General features: G+C 38.7%; 1 protein-coding gene across 3 annotated transcripts in view; it reads right to left on the reverse strand.

Moving 5' to 3' along the window:
• The window catches only part of LOC109987637 (protein PHTF2), a 46,621-nt gene that overhangs the window by 31,885 nt on the left and 1,422 nt on the right, over window positions 1-13,314 (reverse strand). For 2 of the 3 annotated variants that reach the window (XM_020638786.3, XM_020638789.3), the window contains exon 2: window positions 9,970-10,030. The gene's annotated coding sequence lies outside the window, so the exon portion shown is untranslated. The remainder of the gene's footprint in view (window positions 1-9,969; window positions 10,031-13,314) is intronic. The other variant, XM_020638787.3, reaches the window with a different exon arrangement.

The raw sequence follows: 13,314 nt of genomic DNA on the forward strand, positions 1-13,314 counted from the left end.
TCTTCAGAATCAGCAAAGACAAGATGATGGCGTCCAACTTCACAACCTGCTGCTTCAGTCTGGCTGCATCATGGTCACCTACAGGAACACCACAGAAATGCAATCAAAGTACTTCACTTTATTTATCAGAGGATGTACTGTATGCAAAGTAGAATCTTTCAAAGGTGTTAAATACAGACACCGTCACAATCACCGAAACATTTTTTAGTACAAATTCTAAATGAGCGTCATTAAATGTACAATATGATCAACTTGTGACTGTTGAATTGGTAGTGTGTGGAAGACAATGCAGAACATTTATCAAGTTTAAGCAGCATGATGCTCGGTTAATATTACATTACACCGGTTGTTAATGTTTGCGTTCACGTTTCGGTTAGTCTCTTAAATCAGTAACAGTTATATTAAATCAGATCTTACCTTTAGTTTTATCTGGATACATAGAGAAATATTCTACCCTCGTATATAGTATTATGAATTTCAGCCTGCACGGTGAAAGTAAAACCTGTTACTCTCGGTATAGCCCACTTATCACTCAGACTGTAAACATGTACACATTAGTAATGATGCAGGCCAGATTTAAATTATTTGGCTTTGTTTTTTGCCCGCGATACTTTTTTGAGACTTTACCAGACGTTTTTATTATTGCTGTAAAATAACTGTACAGTTAATGAACCGCATCTATGAGCAGATTTTATATCACGATTCTTGGTTTTAAATACAATTTCAATCACAATAACGATATAACAATATCAAGAAACATAGCATGTCAGTTATTAGGTTTGCTCATTTCATAAAATAAAAAGATAAATCATGCCGGATAAGTAACCTAGCTTTACAACATTTCAGCTAACCTTAGACTGCTTATGTGTTAGCTAGCTAGATAACGACTTTAACCAACCAATGACACATAAATCACTTTTTTACTTACCGAAAAAGCTGCAAAGATCCCTTAGCTCCCACAGGTCGGTGAGAACAGTTTCCTGCAGAACAACTCATTTTCCAGCTCAAAAAAGACGAAAAAACTGAACGGAAAAATTCAATGGCGTCTCGGCTTTCCTTCACTACGTAACTTTTGTTATTCACAAAGAGAGCTACGCAAGATCGGCGGCTGTCAATCATCGTCAAATATGACGTAAAATCCCGTTTTTCAACCTCAAATAACTTATTTAAAACAAACTTCACAGAAGAATGAGCACTTGAACACAATGTAGGGTGATAATAACTAATGATCACAGCAGAGTTTAGGTTTGGAAAAAAATTATGTAACGAGTATTTTAGCTTTACAGTTTGACCCACATCCCATCTGTTATCATTGAGGAGGCGGGGTTTATGACCTATACTGCAGCCAGTCAGTAGGGGGAGCTCTAAAAATAAAAGCTTCACTAGACCGAGGACCTTGTCCCGTCCATTATTTTTACAGTCTATGGTTAAGACGGATAGATAGAGGTTCACAGATTTACTGTTAGATAAGAAATCTCAAATGTATTTTATATTACGCTCCACCTCAAACGATCTCTGTAGGCTACATTTCTTTTTAAATAATGTTGAGCAGCGCGAGCTGTCGGGTGATTTATTTAGTTGTGTATTTTATTTGATTAATTTTTGTCTATTTAATCAATTTACTTTAAAGATGAAAGAGGCTAATTTCATTAATTACATGTTAAACATTCATGCTGCAGAAAATACTGAGACAAATTAAAACAGAAAAACCCCCAGAGGAAACTAAAAAAACATTTAGCCTCTGAAATATTTAATAATACAGAACATCAACATTAGATCATAGCTAATCGGTATGTCCGGAGATTAAAATAATAAATATACTGATGTGCCACATGCGTAATAACGCACAGCAGACGCCCTGAGGCCACCAGCGCGCCCTGTACCGGGGCGCGCTGGTGGCGCAATGGTTTGAGCGTGCGTCCCATGTGTTGAGACTCTCGTCTCAAGCGGTAGGCCCAGGTTCGCTTCCACCCGTGGCCCTTTCCGCATGTCATTCCCCGCACTCTCTCCCTGGTTTCTGGCTCTGTCCTATCTCTGCATTGAAGGCACGAAAAGCCCAAAAATAAATCTTAAAAAAAAAAAAAAATGTTTAAGTTTAAATTGTCCCTCAGTCTTGTGCTACAACTTTAGTTTTTTATTTAAAGATTAATGTGCTTAGTTAGTTTCAGATCTCACTCCTCAGGAAAAAGTAGGGTTGTAAAAATCTACTGCTATGGTATGTTTAGTCACTCAGTGGATCGTAATTCAATATCATCTCAGGGCGATGAAAACAGACCCATATTAATATCATAAGCCCAGCTGCAAGCAGTTTTAACTTTGCAGCTCCTGCTGACAAAACAGTGATTCCCTTCGCTTTTCTTATCCTGTATGCATGAATAGTATTCAGAAAATCACTTCCTGCTTCCTGTTAACCGACTAACGTGAAACTCTTCAGCTGTACATATTGTACTTGACTTGTTCATTCTTTGACCCAGACATGCGTTAAAATAACTATAAACGGAGGACTTCCAGTGATGCAAGCACCTGAGTAGCCACGCTCTATCAGAGCTCCGGCACATTATCCTGCAACATTGGTTTCACTATTCCTTTTGGCGAGAAACTTTGAAGCAAAGCGGAGTAACTACTCCAGGTGATGTCCTTGGACCAATTTTGGAGCAAAATGCCTCCCAAACAGCTTTCTAAGAAGAAAGATACACCTGCAGCCTCCCCTGAAAATGGCGACGCCAGGCCAGCAGCTAAAGAATGTGATGCTAACTCCGAAGCAGACCCGAGGCTGACCAAAGCTCTGGAGACAATGACAGCAAATATTGCCGCTATGATGGATGAAAAGCTAGAAAAGATGGTACATGATATTAACGCCAATATCTCCCAGAGTTTAAAAGAAGTCACCGACAGAGTTAATGAGGCGGAGCAGTGGATACTAGCTGTGGAAAACATGTCAACCGGCGCCGAGCAACGTCTGGTGGTTATGGGAAAACGACGTAAAAACTTAAGGATCATGGGCCTGCCGGAGAAGTTGGAGGGTACGAACGCATCTCTTTTTATGGAATCCTGGATCCCAAAGGTCCTTCGCCTGGACACCAAAGCGGGCCGCGTCAAGCTGGAAAGGGCGCACAGGCTCCCGGGTCCCGTGATGTCAAGGTTTCCTCGAGCCATGATAGTGAGGTTTCACAACTTCAGTGATCGCCAAAGAGTAATGGATGCAGCCAGACGTCTCAAGGACGTCCGAATCGACGGTAGACGGATCCATTTCTTTCCTCATTGTTCTGCGGCGACTCAGAAAAGACGACGCGAGTACGACCAAGTGAGGAAGAAGCTCCAGAACATAGACGGGGCCCGCTACGCCATGATCTAAGGAAAGCCGGCTGATGAATGTCCACCATATCTTCCCATTAGCTTGTTAAATGTTGATTTTAAAATATTATCAAAAATTTTGGCGCAACGTCTTGAGAAGGTTCTCCCCTTTATTGTTAAGAATGATCAGACTGGGTTTATTATTGGTAGAAACTCCTGCAACAATATGAGGAGGTTGTTAAATGTGATTCAGTTATCACATCAGGAAAAATTGGACAGTATGGTAATAAGTTTAGACGCAGAAAAAGCCTTCGACCGAGTCGAATGGCACTTTCTTTTTTCAGTGTTAAACAGTCTTGGGCTTGGGGAAATATTCTGCAGATGGGTTAGGTTGCTATATAAGAAACCACTTGCTGCTGTTCGGATTAATGGCCAATCCTCCTCCTTTTTCCACTTGGGGAGAGGGACTAGACAGGGGTGCCTTTTGTCACCGCTGTTATTTGCAGTTGTAATCGAGCCCCTAGCAGAAGCTATAAGAAACAGCCCAAACATCACAGGAATCTCTGTCGGGGATAGAGAGCACAAAATAGCTCTGTATGCGGATGATGTCCTACTTTTTATAACTAACCCAAAGACCGCTATACCAGCATTATTGGAGTATTGGATTAGTGAATTTTCAGGATACAAAATACATTTTTCAAAGTCTGAAATTATGCCCTTAGGCAATTCTCAGTTTCAACCATCATCGCCTTTTAAATGGTCATGGTAAATTTATCTGGAATAAAAAGAAGCCATGATTAAAAATGGCTAAATTACAGATGCCTGCTGAGGAAGGAGGCTTAGATGTTCCAAATATTAGACTTTATCAGTTGGCTGCACAACTTCATTACATAGCTGAGTGGATTAACAATGACCCAGAATCAGTATGGATAGACTTAGAATCGTTTAATGCAAGAAACTCGCTGCCGGCTCTTTTATTTGCTCTAGACTTAAAGAAGGTTAAGCCTGATGTGAACAACAATATAATGACTAGAACTACCCTGCAAACTTGGCAGACAATAAGAAAGGTAGAGGGCTGCTCAAAGTCATTATCCTCCCTGACTCCTATACAAGGTAACATTGATTTTGCTCCGGCTTTGTCTGATCAGGGATTTAACATCTGGAAAGACAGGGGGATTTTGACACTTGGACATTTATATGACAGAGGAGTTATGCTAACATTTGAGCATATAAAACACAAATTTCCCCTCGTCAGAAGCCATTTTTTTTTTTTAGATTTTTACAAATCCGTAGCTTTATTATAAAACAAAGTGGTAATCTTTTTGTTTGCCAAACTTCACAGATTGAATCTTTACTTCTTCACAGAGGCAAGAAATCAATTCTTGGTCAGGGTTATGCGAAACTCCACCTTGCTGGTAGCATGTCCTCAGATTACTTGAGGTGGATGTGGAATACTGATCTGAACCAAACAATGGATGAAGCAACATGGGCTCAAATATGGAGGTCTGCAAAGGGGATCTCCATATGTTATAGAACTAGAAAAACTCAGTATAGAATACTACATCGCTTACAGATTACCCCCCAGCTAAAACACAGGATGAATCCAAGTCTGTCAGAAATCTGCTCAAAATGTATTGTGATGTGGGAAGCTATAGACACTGTATGTGGTCATGTATCCACATTGAAGATTACTGGGTTAAAATTGCTGGTAAACTAAATTTGATTTTTAATGTTCAATTTAATATTAAGCCTCAAACTTTGCTCCTTGGTTTACTCAGTCCTCAGCTAAAGGGCTTTTATAGAAGAAGGCTGTTCAGTATCCTCACGTTTGCTGCCCAGAAAAACATATTACTAAAATGGATTGATAATACTCCACCTTCAGTATTAGGATGACATAAAATAATCTTTGACCTCATACCAATGGAGTATTCAACATACAGGTTCAAGTGTAAAGGTGAGGATTTTTTGGAAATGTGGACACCCTTCTTTAGATATAGTGGGTACAAGACTTGCAAATTCTGTACTAAAGGGAATGATGGATTACAGCCCGGAAAACAGACAAAGGGATATTTTTGGGTCATGGGGCAGAACCTTTTCTTTTTTCTTTTAAATGTATTTAAATTTTTTATTTGATGCCCTTTATTTTATGCATTGTTTTCTAATCTTGCTCAAAAGACATTGCTTTTAATGTTAAAACATTTTCAATGTAAAAGAAAAAGAGGTGCTGCCTCACTGTCAACTGTGGTTATTATACACTGTTTCCTGCACAAGCTTGGATGCCGTGGCATTCTTCGTGCCATACTTGTGGTTACAGGCATAATTATTTTGTCTATAATGTATGGGGTGTGCCATGTGTCTGAGATATAGATGAGAAATTTAATTTGTGGCCAATGTGTGTTGTTTGTTCTGTTGTACTGTTTGAATTGTCTGTATGTGTGTTTAAAAGTTAAAAGTACAATTAAAATAAAAAAAAATAAAAAAATAAAAAACTATAAACATGAAGTGAAATGATAATTCTTCTTGTATAGTTTGCTTTTTAGTATGTCTACATCAATGCAATTGATTGTAAAATGTGCTAAACATTTTAAAGCATTCAAACATTTATTTTACTAAATGTAAAATAAGATGTTCTGAAATAATCATAATTATCATCTGTTAATGTCTCGGTGTCAAATGACTGCAGAGCAACAAGTACTAACAACTCTTGCTGTGAACAAATGACTGTCAGAGAAACCACTAAACAACAATAGTAAGCATGGCGACTGACCAGAGAATTTTAAAAACAGAACCACACCCAGTCATTAGAAGATGGACCACAAACAGCAGCGTTTCTGTTTTTAACGCTGTGACGGCTTTAAGACTTCAAATCCTCACAATCCAGAGACAGATGATGAGAAAAAAACAGACAGATCCTCCCTGCTCAAAGCCTCAAAACCCGTCCATGACACCCCAGTGTGATTCACACACATTATCACACAAAAACACAGACAAGACTATTGCCTCACGCGGCTTTATACCCAGGATTAGCGGTCAACTTCTGGAAAACACAACCAGAAGAAATGGGAGTTCTTTGCTTACACACTTTTTTCCATAACTGCACATTTTACAGAGTTCCCAAAATACACTGTGGTCTGAGTGATGATGACCACTATGTATTTCAAGAGTGATGATGTGTGCAGCCCTCATTGTATTTAATCCATCCCTCTTCAGTTACTTTTCTTATTTTTGTATTTCAACAGTAAACTAATATCTCGTTTAATAAGAAATGGTTTATTTCACAGTCTCTAACCCCGTTTGTGACAAATCTCAAGAAATTCTCACACTTTCCACACATATCAAGAAAACAATAAAGACCCTAACACATCGAGCAGACGGCAAAGAACTAGTGGCCAAGGCAGACTGTGGTGTTGCCTAACGGCGCCTTTGTCTTCCAAAGAAGTTGCACTTGAACACACCGCAAAGACTATGTGAGAGGAAATACCTCTCCATGCCAGCAGGTGGCGCTCTGTAATCGTCATTCCAAAAAGGGGAAACTGGAAGAGGACTGAGAATGCAGATATAAACCGTTTTTATGAAATAAGAAGACCATTTTTACACCACTGTCCATCACCACTCATAATATAGGTACTTCTAATCCAGAATAAGGTTAGCTGAACAGCCAATCAAGAGTGACTCCTTTCACCAACCGCGCCAACCGACGCCGCTTCAATTTGTTGAATCGGCCGAAAAAAAGGCAGACGACTGCCGACGGGTATCTCCATGGTGTGTCAGGGCCTTAATGCCTCCAAGGTTTAACAACCGAAGTATGATGGATGTTCTTTGTGCTAATTTTGCAAATGGATTAACTGACAACAAGGTTAGTTATCATATTTATGTGAAAAGAATGGAAACAAACAGAATTACCAAGATTATCAGTTTAACACTCACATTGAATTCCAATACTGCCAAATATGTAAAATATATTCAGAGAAGATGAACCTTGCTTTATGAACTATCCAGTGTAGTTTTCCACAGAATGTGTGTTTGTAGAAGTTCACCAACAACCAGGTACACAAAAACACAAACACACACTGAAAAACTGACAGTGCTGAGTTAGTGTTTAGATTGATGGTGTGGTGAGTACATGTGTGTGTGTGTGAGTTTGTCTGATGGAAAGTGGGTGTGTATGTGCAACTCGTGTTTTAGTGAGTGTGAGGAGGAGGAAAATTTGTGATTGCTCTCGTAACATTTAAATGATGCAACAACCTGCTAGGCGCCTCAGTCATTTTAATTCTCCCAGCTTTCAAAAGGGAATTTCATTCTAGTTGTTTTGTGAAATAGTTAAAAATATATATATATCATATCATATTATATAACATATCATATAAAATATAATATAAAAATAAAAATGTTTTGTTTCCAGTAATTGGAGCTACTTTGCTCTGAGTTGAAAGTGGTAAATTAAGCTTCCTTGTGAAGCTTTGAATCTTAAAACTCCTGTTATGATTTTTGGATGAAAAAAATTGAACTATGTGAACTTGCTGGAAAAAAAATACATGAAGTTTCAGTTTCAACTTGTTCATCATAGAAGTGATTACAAAGGAAGTAACAATGAATGCGTTATTTTAAGGGTACTTTACCACAGTGAAAACAAGCAGTGAGGCTGCACTTCACAGTCTGTTTTAATGAAGAAGAAATTCTTTAGATAGATGTCTACTAAATAAGATGCATCAAAGGACTTACTGATGTAATCAAACCTCAGCCCCAAGCATTGACTTACATGACCTTCAGAGGCTTAATGCTACTTTTTGTGGGTTATTCTGGCTTTTCTCACCGTTTGTAGCTCATGCAGATCCGCAGAGGAGAAAGTCATTACCATCACTTGGAGTAGTGTGAGTGTCCTGAACCTTGTGATGTGCAACCGTATACTTCATCCCTCCAACGGCTGCACAGGCACTGGAGGTTTTACGAGCAAGACATACTTTTACTGGGAAGGGTCATGTGACTTGATTTCAATCACAGAGATGAAGTCAAGCTTTTCAAAAAAAGATAACGTGTTCATCGAACAAATATGAAAAACAAGCAGCCAGATAAAGCTAATACATTCAGTAAACAACAGCAGCTCTGACTCCCACTGCGAGGATCTTCTATTAAAGCTGATCACAAAGCGTGTTCACATCACAAATTAAACAGTTTGATTTTTAAACGGTACAACAAAATCGATGGAGAAGAAGATAATGGAGAGAGATTTTAGAAGAAAAAGCTTCAGACTGCAGGTTTTCTGTCATGAAGAGACCTCCTTCATTAGTGGAGTAACTGGTGATCTGTAACTCTAGCTGCTCTCTCTCTGTCTCTGGGTGCTCCATATTTCATGACTGATGCAGGTTATATAGTTACAGCAGGGCCGAGAGGGGCACGTGTGTGTTTAAGTAAGCGTGCATGCCAAGAGGAAATTTGATGCTGCTCAATCTACGATGAAGGTTCAGAGGTGTCCGGGGGGGATTTTGAGAGTCCCCTCTTGAGAGTGTGTGTGTGTGTGTGTGTGTGTGTGTTTGTGTGTGTGTGTGTGTCAGATGGGCTTTGGGGGATGCACATCATGTAGTGTGAATCCCTGACAATCTCAGGTAACAAAAAGACACACTACACTTGACCTATAAATGATGGGGAAACTTCCTGGAATTGAATATGCCCATTGCTATTTGTAATAAAAGTTTAACCAAACATCTTTACAAAGGTTGAATAGAAGAGGAGGCAGTGTCAGTTTGTGCAACTCTACTAAGAACAAAATAAGACAAATATGGAAGAATTTAGATAATATGGTGTCTGAAAAAGGTTTTGTATAACACAGCAGTGCTATTTTTAGACACAACATGGTAAGTAAAGTCTTAAATAGTATTAAAAAAACTCCATAAAGCTTAAATCCTTTTTTTACATTTATAAGTTGAGATGAAAATCAGACTGCCGAAATTCTGCAGTCATTCAAACTTTTGTATTCTTCTCATCAGCAACAGCAGCAATGAGTCAGGACAATGTTCACCAGCTTCCTTAAACTGAACCTTTAACAATGATTACAAAGGGCAAACATTGGGCCTGATTATTTAAAAAGTTGAGGGCTATCAATTTTCCACTTAAATGAGTCTGCCTGGCATAAATATTTCTTCTCGTCCAAAAAATAAATAAAAACATTCTCAATTATTATTTCTCCAAATTAATCAGAGATAAAAGACATTCTGACTAAGACAAAACAAAAAAACACGACTTCACTCGTGTGAGTGTGTGGACAGGAAACCGGCAACTACAGAAAGAATGGAGTAGTTCAAACACAAATTCTGCAACTGCTGACTGTACACTGACTTCACATGTGTGTACACGCACACACACTAAAAATGCCCTGTGTTTGACTCTTGTTCTCTCCCCTGATATGAAGTACTGCCTTTGTTTGCTGTCTCCTATTTTTTGTCCATTTGTTGCTCTTAGACATTATGAACAGTACTCATGACCTACTGTTTCTGTCTGACAGTGTGTGTGTGTGTGTGTGTGTGTGTGTGTGTGTGTGTGTTTGGTGGGGGGGGGGGGGACTGACACCCTCACAGTAACAGAACAGGGGTTGTTGAGGCATGCCACATTAACACAAAAACAAGGGGGGAATGCACACTGGTAAACACAAACATGAGAACACACATGCACAACACTCACCTCTAGTGTGGCCGTGCAGCTGACGAGCGTTTTGTCCTCAGACAAATTAGGACAGGAGCTGCTGGACATTTGGAAAACAAAGAGAGAGAGAGAGTCGGTCAAGACTGTCTGGCCTGGCAGAATTTGAGATTCAAAGCAACAGTGGCCATGTGTGTGTGTGGTCAATCAAATCAGGCAGTAAAGAAAGACACTTTCTTTTTATAACTACCGGTACATCTAATGTCTGTGAAAAAGAGCAGTTTCATACATGTGAGTGTACACTAAGTAATTGGGCATTGGCTGGTGTTCACGTGATGAGGCTTAAGAGCAGCATGTGTCTTACTGATCTACTGAACTCACTGTCCAACAGTGTTTCTGTAAATGTATCATCTGTGTGCATTGAAATCCGACTTTAGTGACAGATACATAACTTCTATGACCAAATGGTTATCTTTCTAGAACACAAATCACATGACCGTTGGCCTTTTTTTTTTGTAACTGGAAAACCTGCATCAGTGACAATACTGAAAAGGACAAGGAGTGTCACAACTAGATCAATTCATAAAATGACTCTTTTTAAGTCTTGTGCAAAAAAGAGCAGAAATTTTAAAACACGAAGGCCCAGGATTTTGGATTCCACATAAATGATTGTATAAAAATTGAATTAATCTGACAACTCCCTTGACAATAGCTGAAATACAATGTCATTTAGCAGACGATTTTTGTCCAAAGCAATCTCCACTGGTTATAAAAATAATATCATGATAATTTTACATTATTTATATAGCACCTTTAAAAACACAGGTTTACAAAGTGCTTTGACAAACAGAAAAAACAAGAACAAAGCAAACTAAACCAAACACATAAGAACAGAAACAACAGCAATACTGACAATGCAAAATAGCCAGAACAATAAAATACAATCCAACAGCACAGAACCCAATAAACATATTTAAAGACTTAATATGTGATTTTTCACTCTTAAATATAATAGAAATCAAGTATATCCTCTGAAAATAACTCTGAGTCATGACTGTCTACAATGGGTGTAACACCTGAGTCCCACTGTCTGTGATGTTTTCAGAGTTTTCAGAGTCCTATCTTCAGTTTGTTTACATCGTCAGGACGGCCGGCTGACTCCTCCCCTCACATATAAAAGTAATTTAATTGAGGGACTAGAGAAAAGAAGAATAACATACTGTACTCACTGCTTAACTGTGTTTCTAGATCACGCTCATTTCAGGTAAATTTACATGCAGTGTGAAGATACGAGCATAATAAAGATCGCTAGCATTAGCATGCTAACACAACAATGCAGCACAAGTTGTTTTGGTTTCATGCTGGTGCTCAAGGGCGACATCTGCTGGATCAAAGAATCACATAAAGCCTTTAACACGACCATCGTAAGAACCACTGTAAGAACCCAGGCAATGCAAGAACCCAACAACAGGAGCTGAGACCAAGAGGACCAAAGATTTGAAAAAGATGAAAGACACTAAAAGAGCTAAAGGCAAATAAAAAAAATAGATGACAGCAATGGTTATGCCACTGACAGAAATGTTTGGTTCAGAGTTAGGGATGGAACCAATCTTCTGAAGAACTATACCCGCTGAGCCACAGCACCCGAAACAATAAGAGCATCTCCCTCAATTCAATATGACTGTATTCATGTTTGTACCTCTACAGAGTAAGGGATTCAAGTTTAGTTTATAGGAGATTTTAAAATGTTAATATCAAAGTGAATGAGGCTGGTATATTTGCCATCAGCGTTGAGTGCATTAGGAAAACAAAAAAAACTCAGACTGTTTGATTGACAGCTTTGTCACACCATCGTTTTCTAATCAGACAGAAAAAATTATAAACACCTAAGGAGAGGCAAATCCACAAAAAATCTTGAAAAATGTACACCAGAAGCTTTTTTCATATAAGAAATCCTTGTTTGAAACAGGAGAAAAAGTGCAGGTGTTTTCAATTAACATAAAGGATGGACGCCTGCAATGCAAATCTCCTATTAGCCATGAATAAATAACTTCTATTTCAGAGATATCATATAGGACATTGGTAGTTTCCATAAGACAAACTGACACAATATTACATTCAACACAAAGATTAGTAATTTCAAGAATTAAAATGGCACTTGTGTAGATTCTCTCTCCTGTCTTTAACATGATCTGAGCAGCAATAGCTAATCCAACACAACTTCCCACTTTATCATGAACACAACCTGTCATTCTCTTCTTCTCTGCAAAGCCCATTGACCTTTTCTGCCCCTTTTCAATACTGCAATTTATTTATTTATTTTTCATCATAGACTTATATCACCAGCGCACAAGCCTTTCTGCAGCTGTAATATACTGTAAGATGATAGGACAGTGGAGTGTGTGATGTAACTACATTGCAGCTGGTGATGTAACAGCCACTGCAGGCAGGTTCATGATGCACAATAGACAGAGCATCATCTGAGGGAGGCAGACAGAAGGAGGGAGGAAGAGAAAGAGAAAGAAAGGACTGAGATTGGATGGAGAGTAAAATACAAAGAAACATGCTGACCTCAGTCTGCTGGAAATACACAAACACTAAGACATTCACTCATACAACCACACCAATTCCATTTGAGCAAATGCATTTAAAAAAAGAAAAAAACACCACACACACAATGCACTGACCAACCTGCTGCATGCAGGCCTTCCTTATGATTGATCAGTTAACATGTCAAAGGTATAAGCGATGTTTAATCCTATTCATATTGATGTCTGTGCATGTGAAGGTCTCCCCGGATTCCCTGGTGTGTAAGAACTTAGCTGGCTGTCCCCCGCTCACGACTCAAGCTAAAAAGAGATTGTGCTTTTTCAGTTGAAGCCCCAAAACTGTGGAACAGCCTTCCTCTTCCCATCAGGTCTACATCCTCTACTGACTCTTTTAAGTCCCTTCTGAAGACTTATTTTTATATTTAAGCATTTGAGTCCTCTGGTCCTGAATAGACGGTTCTTTCAGATTCCAGTTATTGCTTCATTATCTCTCCTATTTATTCTATCATATTTTATTGTGTTTATTGTATATGTTGTAATCCCCTGTAAACTGTTTATTTGATGCATTGTACAGCACTTTGGTCAGCTGCTGCTGTTTTTAAATGTGCTTTATAAATAAATATGACTTGACTTGACTTAGCTGGGCGTGACACAATGCCTTCTCTAATCGTGATTTCATCACTTCTCCTCCTTCTGTTATCAAGCAATAAAAAAAATATATACCTGTTTGCAAACGTTTACTGGATGCTCCTGTTTACTGCCCGTCTACATATTAAAATGTCTTATCTTAAGGCTTCTTCTACAGTAACTGATAGAAAACAATCAGTAATCTTACTCA

This window comes from Labrus bergylta, chromosome 23 (genome assembly GCF_963930695.1).
Source record: "Labrus bergylta chromosome 23, fLabBer1.1, whole genome shotgun sequence".
NCBI classification, from domain to species: Eukaryota; Metazoa; Chordata; class Actinopteri; order Labriformes; family Labridae; genus Labrus; species Labrus bergylta.